Source organism: Phaenicophaeus curvirostris, chromosome 9, assembly GCF_032191515.1.
Source record: "Phaenicophaeus curvirostris isolate KB17595 chromosome 9, BPBGC_Pcur_1.0, whole genome shotgun sequence".
In the NCBI taxonomy this organism is placed as follows: domain Eukaryota; kingdom Metazoa; phylum Chordata; class Aves; order Cuculiformes; family Cuculidae; genus Phaenicophaeus; species Phaenicophaeus curvirostris.
The window spans coordinates 24,307,723-24,317,097 of record NC_091400.1 but is presented as its reverse complement, the minus strand read 5'-3'; the positions used below and the strand labels follow the sequence as shown (position 1 = coordinate 24,317,097).

The 9,375-nt window shown below is 40.0% G+C and overlaps 1 protein-coding gene across 2 annotated transcripts in view; it reads left to right on the top strand.

Moving 5' to 3' along the window:
• Positions 1-333: 333 nt before the first annotated feature.
• Positions 334-9,375, top strand: part of RASGEF1A (RasGEF domain family member 1A) — a 165,697-nt gene continuing 156,655 nt past the window's right edge. Inside the window, exon 1 of one of the 2 annotated variants that reach the window (XM_069864388.1) lies at positions 334-855. The gene's annotated coding sequence lies outside the window, so the exon portion shown is untranslated. The remainder of the gene's footprint in view (positions 856-9,375) is intronic. The other variant, XM_069864391.1, reaches the window with a different exon arrangement.

Below are 9,375 nucleotides of genomic sequence, written 5' to 3'. Positions count from 1 at the left end.
GCTTTTTGCCTTTTCCTCTTGAGAATTATTTCAAGAATCCCCAGGAAGGGTCCTGCCTCTGGCACCAGTTTCTGATCTGCAGAGGCACATCTGAGGATGCAGAGGTTCAGAAATTACCTCAATCTTCTCTTCTAATGGAAGTAACCAAGAAATGATTTCCTCCCCAACAATCTTGTACACTATTATGTGCTCCCCAACACCTTTTCTATTTTTTTCCCCCGCTGATGCCAGAATTCCTGCCCTGCCCTTGGTTTCCCACTCTCAGATAAACAGCCTATAAAATTGCTCAAGAAAACAAGTGCTGCTTTTCACACAGCCACAAGAGAGACTTCCTTTACTGAACGTATTCTGTGCACAGCATCTCCACCAACCTCAAAAAGAGAGAGTTGATAATGTAATCGCCGAAATGCTGAGAAGTTCCTCTGGGCATAGATTGAAAAGAAGGCAGGAGTGGGGAGGCTCTGAAATCAGAGGGAGCATCACATATTAAAAAGTAACTTTCCGGCAGCACATTGTGAGGCTGAGCACCAGGCAGAGAAGGGGAGCACGCAGCCGCATGGTATATTCCTGCCTCTGCTCTCTCCTCTTTCTTTTGGTCCCTCTCTCCTCCAGCTTGCTCTCCCACCTCCTCTCCTGGGCGCTGCCTTCCCCATTCCCCCCGCCGCAGGCTGCAGAATGGGACACGCTTGTTCCCCAGCCAGCCGGCAGCTGTCGCACAGCGGAGGCAGCCAGCAGCCGGTGCGAAGACTGAGCCTACTCTGTCATTTAGGATGACTCACTGGAATCTGGCATTAATTTCTCTTTTTCTGGTAGTGGACAGAGAACAACCAAAAAGCAACACTGGACTAGACCAAGGTAAGAGATTTAAAAGTCTTTCTTTCACACTAAAGCCAACCAGCGCTTTGAAGGTGCCAAGCTGTGTACAAAAGCTGGCACTGGAACTAATTTGGTGGGTGTCTGGACACCTGGCATTGCATGCCACCAGTGCGCTTTCGTGGTCTTAACCCTGAGTGTGCCACCCACCTGTACCCGGGGAAGAGACAGCGGGTCAAGATATAGCGTGGCAACTGCATTCTCTCCCCTTAACGCAACTTTTACAGCAGCACTACCACCTGCTCCTGTGAATACAATAAGCTTCTCAATATTGCTAAATGATCAGCTTTTGTGCTCTGCCGCTGGGAATATAGCGTATCAGGCGTCTGTCATGGACTCCATATGGATTCTTCCCAGGGCAGTTGTTTCCTCACTTTAATGAGCTGAAATTCCACAGTCCACAGAAACGTTTCCCTGTCATTTCCCCTCCCTCTGAGGGATTCTGTAGGATTGTATAGATAAGATCTATTTGCAGGCTTTTCAAGAGCCATGCTCACTGAAACTGCCAGAACAAGTCTCCTGAAGCACAGGCAGCACTGCACTACCTATTCTGTCTCCATTCCTCTCTGTTCTTTTTCTGCTATGAATCAAAAATTCAGTGTTGCAGGAGGGTTTTTACAAGGACAGGACACGTTTCTGGCACAGCAATTTAAAGTCGAAGGAGAAGCTGCTTCTCCCAGTCCTGAAATCCTGACAAAATCCTCTTCATCCATTTTCTGAGGAGGTACAGTATTTCAAGGAGAGTTATCTGAGCAGGTTTCTGCTGGGGCTGATTGATGGTGTCTGGTTGTGGTTTTAATCAAATGATTTCACTGAACATCTACAGTTTAATTTCTGTCAGTCCAATGCTTTTTATCAAATGGCTTACTTCAGAGAGTGACACCTTTAAAATGAACCCATATATGAACAGACTATCAGACTAACTAGTGCACCTTGCAGAACTGGACAATCTTGTCTTTGGATCTTTAACTGCAGTAAAGACATTGAGTTTGGTTTACATGTTCTCTGTATTGTGCAAAGTGTTGCAATTGTAGCTGGATGCAGCTGTGTTTCTTGTGTGTTATACAGTATTTTTCTGCAATATCTTACACATTCCATTTGTTTAGATTTCCTGTGTACTGGCTATCAGTTTATTAAGAGTTGACTTTTAGACCCACGAGAACTACCACAACCCCCTCACCCTGCCCTCCCAGTACTGCTATGAAAAGGAATCTCTATTCAAAAACAATGAGAGGTCCCACATTGATCACATCTACAGACATGATCAAACAGCTATCAGCAGTTAACACCATTCCTCTTCCAGATGGTTACCAAGACCCCCAGTCTGCTGACCCTGTATGAGTATTTTTTTGAATGAAGTCAAAGCTCACAGAATCATTTAGGTTGGAAAATACCCTTAAGAGCATGGAGTCCAACCTGAGATGGCAGACACTCCCCTTAGTTACGGCCCCTCTGTGCAATTTTTTAAAATAGATTAGGGGAAAACAGATTCTGGTTTTGGAGAACTTAAAGGACTTTGGGATGGATCTTCAGGAAGAAGTAGGACAGTAGTTTGATGTTTCAGCATGGATTCTATCTTATTTTCCATTGGAACATTGTACATTTTTCCCCTTGATAAACACATTACACTTTTAGATAATTTCTAATCATGCAGAGAACTGTAGAGACTCCAGTACATCTCTTTTTTTAATTTACCTGTTTTCTTACCATTTGTATACGATACCTGATTGCAAGGGTATCAGATTATTTCCAGAGAAAGTGACTATGAAATGAGATTCAGACAACAGATCGTTGCAATTCTGTCTTTAAGCACTCAATAATATTCCTGATACTTCTTTTTAAGTAGTAGCTATTTGTTGTATGCAAGCTCATAGTCAGTTGCTACTGTAGAACATGTCGGCCTCTGGAGTCTGAAGAGCTATTTTTGAACCTGTCTGGCTAATGTCCAGAATACAAAATTATCCTGTTCAGAAGTTGGGGTTTTTGGTTTGATTTTTTCCCTCTCTTCAGAGACATCAGTATAACATCAGTTTTCAGCAGTATGGCTCTGTTTAGGTGGAATATTTGTTAATTTAAATGCAAACAATCCACTGTGATAACAGCTTATTGTAACTTGGCAACAAGAGCTAAGAAAACTAGTTGCATCCATCACGCATGCAAATCTTGTATTGTGCTGCCCCATACTCAGCAAATTAAACCCTTGAGATAAATAATATTCTAGACGTGTGGACAAGTCAGTTTAATATCATTAGCTGGGCTCGACAGTTGTCCTAATTACAGAAGTCAAAGACTGCAGGAAGCAGCTGCAAAGTCAGCACGTGCAAGGAGCTGTTTGTAAAGCAGAAACACATGCTTTGATTTAAGGCTACTTTGTTGCAGCGTGGACTATTAAGGAAAAGTACAGCCTTTAATATCACTGTTAAAAAAAATAGTTTGTTTACAGCCCAGGTGATAAGACCTGTATTGGGTTATCATTGGCTTTTCTGTGAAGTTTCATGAATGGTTGGACTCAATGATCCGGTGGGTCTGTTCCAACCTGGTTATTCTATGATTCTATGATTTTCACTAAAATAAACAAACACGCCCTTCCAACACTATTTAGCTATGATCAATCAGGCTCTTGGATCATTCACTTAATGGTGAGCTGGGAGGACAGCAACAGGGAAATTAGTCACACTCCTAAAGAGCAGCTAGCACAGTACTACCTATCTTCTTACCTATCTTACTCTCCAAACTGACAATCCACTATCAATACAACTACACGTCCAAGGGGCATGAGAAGACAAATAGCTGCTACACTGGAATGAGCAGGGAACCTCTCTAAGACACAGAGATGCTCAAATCTAGAGCTCTAATTGAGCTTTAAAAGATCAAACCAGCACAAACCAGCTAACTGGAGTCAGGTAGCTGCTTTGATTGGCAGCTGGGGATTCACTCACCTCTTGAGTTTCTTGTCCCTCTTGCAAGTTCACCTCTACAAACTGAACTCAGGAAAGGCAGAAATTTGTTGTGGATAGTTAAACGGATTTAGTCTTATAACCACTTTCATTAAGAAAAGATGAAGGTTCAGCCAGGTTCTTCAGCTCAAAAACTCAGCTTAAACTCAAGTTGCTTCATTTCAGTTCTCATTTATTTCTATAGATATTTGAAAGTAAATCACCATCCAAAGATGAAGACCTCTAAACAAATCAGCAAGGTTTTACACATAAGGAATATACCAACTTTTGATAAGAGCCTCTAGAAAGGCCTCAAATTCATGCCAGCTACTCAATAAATCATAGTCTCCTGCACATAGGCATATCAAGGTGGGTAAAAATTAATTCTAATTTCAAGCACACTTGAACACATTCGTGGTTCACTATTATTGTCACTGTAACTCAGGCAGCTGCAGTTCTATTCATTACACACCAGAGTCAAGATTACCTCTTTAGTGCACAGTACCTTGTTAAAAGGTAAACAAGGTGACTTTTTGCACAGTTCTGTTGATCATCATGGTATTTTAAGATGGTATTTTAAGTTGTACTGTATATGGGCATGGGTTTTAGAATGGGGAAGATTGTGCACACTTGTAGTATTACCTTCCAGGAACATCTTGTAACATAGACCCACCAATTAAGATCAAACCTTATCTTAGTCTAAGATCAAGGATGTTCATAGGGATGAAAGTAAGGCATGTATGCTACACAAAACAGATATTCAGCCCTTATGATTAGACGTTACCCTCTGATAAGGACATTCTTCTTTCCTCAGAGTGAATAAGTCTTGACTTCAAACACCCTGTAAATTAGGGATGAATGAATCTGACAGAGTTTCTATTGCTTCTCTGCCTCCACTCTTTGTATTCCTCAACAAATGTGACCACACCCTTGTAGCATTTTCAGTTCAATAGAATTTGAACCTTTGACCACCTACCACAGTGACGAGTACAACCGACTGATCCATAAAGGAGTATGTAAGAAACGTGTAGTGTATCTCAGGATATCTGCAAAAGTATCGGAACCTAATGCAAATGCAAAGTAACATACCTATTTCAATCAGAACTGACCTTTAACAGACTCTTCTTTAAAATAATGTCAAAAAATTTAATTTTCTACTTAATTATTTGGTTGGGAATAACTCCTTTTCTATTAAAATCTATATTATTTATTTATTTATTCCAAACAGTACTCCGTATTTTCTCCTGGATAAAACACAGACAGTACAGTTTCCAAGGCGACATTTTAGTTCTTAATTACTCAATCAAAATAAAATCAATACTGTGTTCACCACAAACTAGCTTTTCCCATACTTTTAAGCTTTGTCATATACTTTAGACTTATGAAAACTGATGTCTTTAAAGAAAAGGAACAACAGAAAAATACTTGTTTTCTTCTCTTTAATTTCATTAACATGTGAAAAGTCTTTTCACTCACTATCAGCTTTCTTGTTTATTTTCGTTTGATTGTAAATCAAATTTCCAAAATGATGAGGAAACTAAGTATGCTAGGCATGTATTCACTTTAGTTTTTGAGGCTCTTTCATTATTGAGTTAACAGCTAGTTTAGGAATGTTGCATTAAAGACCAACTGTCTGGATAAACAAGCAACAGTTCAAAGGGAAGCACTTCTCAGAGCAAAGAGTACATTTTCTAGAGCAGTTCCAGTGGATGACACATCTGAAATTTATCTTACAAATAATCTGAATTTTTGGCTATACTCAAGAAGCTCTATGTACCTTTTCTATTCCTCCTTATGTCTTTCCCTACCTTGTCATGTTAACAGTGCGTGTTCTTAAGCCTCAGGGCACCAGTAATGTTGGGTTACATTTCACTAAACATATTATCCAGGTGATTTGTAGGTTAGACAGAGGACAATACCATGATCAACAGGGTGAAGCAACCAGAGCCAAAACTATCCAGGAGCAGGTCTTACTGACAAAATTACTGATGCTGATTTACATCTTGGAATCTTGGAGCCTGTAGCCACACATTACTTTAAACCATATAGCAAGGAGCAAATTTTCATGCTGCACAGATACCGGAATTTTCCAGGACAAGACCAATGCATTGAGAAGTATGAGGGCACAAAGTGTGTAGCGGAAACAGCAAATGAGATCCGTGACTCTCTGTTACAGCCTTCTTTCTGTCATCTACAATGAAACGACTCAAGCTTTTTCTAGAGCCTAAACATTACAATTCCTGTCATGATATTTAAAAAGATGAAACACTCAAAAATCATATGAACCTGTGTGCTGTGTGTACATACATCTGCATGTATAACCCTATAAGAGTTCCAGGATTTAAAGAAGAAATAATCACGCAGAACAGAAATATACAACTGCAGCTTCACAAATCACATCTGATCATCTTTGAGGCAACGATATAGGCAGAAATATTAATAATAAATTTAAATAGTTATACTCAAGTAAATAGAATACAGAAACTTTAGGCAGACTAGCATTTCTTCTGTTCCTAAAACATCTACAAACTCTTCCATGCTTAAAACCACATTCTCACAACTTTACCGTGACTGTCTATATCATGTCTACTATTCTGAATGTATAGTAAACAAGAAATTATCCCATAATGCTGCAGAAAACAACTCAGGTCATAAAACGTAAGACCCTGCCATGCCAGCACACAGTTCGAGCTTCTTTTCTGGGGACACCGCTATGTGCAGCTCAGCAATGCCATATCCTGCCAGGAGGCACGAAGAACCGTGCATACCCCATCTACAGCCCTTGGAGGCCAGGACAGAACAAAACTGGGAACGGACAAAATACCCCAACCTCTACGTTACCAGGAACTGCAATAAGCATATACTACATTATAGTTGTTAACTTCATTACAGCTAGTAACAGATTTGTAAGAAAAGGAAACAATACAGAAAGCCTTGCACTTCTAAGAAGTCCAAATAATTCTACAGCTTGTTCCTTCACCAGGGAAAGGGAAGAGAAAGTTAATTAAAACTGTTTTCTGTGGTCTGAAACATTAATCTGACAGTCATGTTTAACTTTTATGAAAAAGCTTTAATGATGCTATTACTGCCTTTAGATATTTTTACTCTCTTGCTCACTGTACTCTGTTGATACTAGTATTATTATACTTTCAGTATTAGTAATAAAACAATTACTGAGCCTTTCTGCTGTTCAATGGGTTTGAAACCTCAGGAGCTGAAAATAATTACATTGGAAATTTGTGCGTGCAATGAAGTTCGATGCAATGGAAAAAATAAAAGAAAGATCCATAAATATTAAAGCCAAATGGGACCACTGAATAATTGAGTCTGACTTCCAGCATACTGCAGTAACTCTGTAATTTCATCCAATTTTACCCGTTTCAAGCTTACTATCTTGTGCAGGTAAGTCTATTATAGAAAAGTTTCAGGTCTCGAAATGGTAATACAGACTGCAAGTGCAAGGCCTTACAAATGCTGATCTCAATAGAGTTGGGTTGTTCCCCTCTGCCCCCTGCACAGAACTCAAACCAGCTCACCAAAAAGCCCCTGCCTTGCAACTCATTCACCCTGTCTAAACATGGCAATCTAATCTCAAAATGCATTTCTTACAGTCAGCGAAGAGAAAGTTAAAAAAGAAAGGGAAAGTGATTATAGAAAATGAGCTATAATTCAACAGAGATGACAGGCACATCTACCGCTTGCTATTAAAATAAAAGTTACTAATAATTCTAGAAGTCTCAGGAGAATTGCAACATTATCATCACACTATTACATTTCTTTCCTTTCTAAGTTATGTACTACTTCTTGAACATAGTGTTCCTAGATACTGTGATGGGGAAAGAGGAAAAACTTCCAGGTTTAACATTAATCAAAAGTTTATCAGTGCTGTACGTCATGTGCTTCAAAAGGTAAACATAGATGTTAACTCTGGTTTTGGACTTTCTTGCAAAAGCCGCGTATAAAGTTCTCTGGAGCCAGATGCATACATGTTATAAGGGACTTAAAAATGAAAGAGTGGTTTTTATGCAGTAGCAGAGAACAGGACCAGGAGAGACTAATATCCCGGTGCAGCGTCATGGTAGAATTTGCTGACAGAGAAAATACTCCTTCGTTCCCTCAGACATACTCTGTCCTTCTGACTACTGCTAGCAAATTTGTTTGCAGCATTGCTTCTGATAATGAATAAAACAAACACAGCTGAGGGAGAAAGGAAGAGATGGAGTGTGTTGGAAAGTGAAGGAAAGAAATGAGAGAGAAGGAAAAAGGGAAAAGAAAAAGTATTTAATCCTGTCCTTTCATCTCACCATTTCCCACATTTATAAATGTGGGAATCACTTAGGGGAGAACCAGTAAAGAAACAGGATGAAGATACAAATGAGTACAAAAGAAAAATAGAACAAATGGAAATGGAATGAAACAAAGTGTCAAATAGAACGTATACGTGATGTTAGAAATGTCATCTACCTAGGGCTGTCCTATGGCCCATATTGTGGGTGGGAACTAAAACGTATGTCTTTAGATCCAAACCTTCTGACAAGGCATCTGCACCTTCAGGTCACAACCCTTGTGCAATTAAAGCAGAGGCAGTTCCTGCTGGGTAGATGTGGGGTGTGGGCATGGGTGTTGGTGATGTTAAAGAACAGATACCATAGCAAAAGGTAGTTGTCACTATGCCATTAGTTTATAGTACATTACAAAATCAATTCATCCTCTTTAACGGTTTTGTCACTCATCATTCTGAAGCACTGCAGGACAAATGGATTTTCTCTGTGACAGTGGGATAGCGAACACGAACTTTCTGGGAGAAGAGGAGGCTGAGTGGAGACCTCATTGCTCTCTACAACTACCTGAAAGGAGGTTGTAGAGACGAGGGTGATGGCCTCTTCTCCCAAGCGACAGGGGACAGGACAAGAGGGAATGGCCTCAAGCTCCACCAGGGGAGATTTAGGCTGGACATTAGGAAAAAAAATTTCACAGAAAGGGTCATTGGGCACTGGAACAGGCTGCCCAGGGAGGTGGTTGATTCACCTTCCCTGGAGGTGTTTAAGGCACGGGTGGACGAAGTGCTGAGGGGCATGGTTTAGTGTTTGGTAGGAATGGTTGGACTCAATGATCCGGTGGGTCTCTTCCAACTGGTTATTCTATGATTCTATGGTTCAATATCCATAAAGTTGTCAAGACAGCAGAATCCATTCTGCATTTTAGTCTCCCTCTGCCAGTACACAAGAGTGGGCATCCACAGTGAGCAAAGTCTTATAGATGGAGGAGTTGTGGGACAGTGGATTTTACGATACACAAAAGAAAGAAAAGACCTAAAAACAATCACTGAAATACAAGAATATCCTGTGAACACATCCTTAAAAATATTGAAACCATTGAATAAATAAATAATGAAGGGAAGAAATGTGGATGCTGGTATATCACTACTATAAAAAACTGAAAGCTGTAAAGTAAGTAGGGATTTGACTTTCACTTGTTGTTACTCTGAACCATGATAAATCATGATAGTCTTTTTCCCAGAATATTTTAGATATGCCAGAGCCAAGCCTCCTACAGTACTTAACCT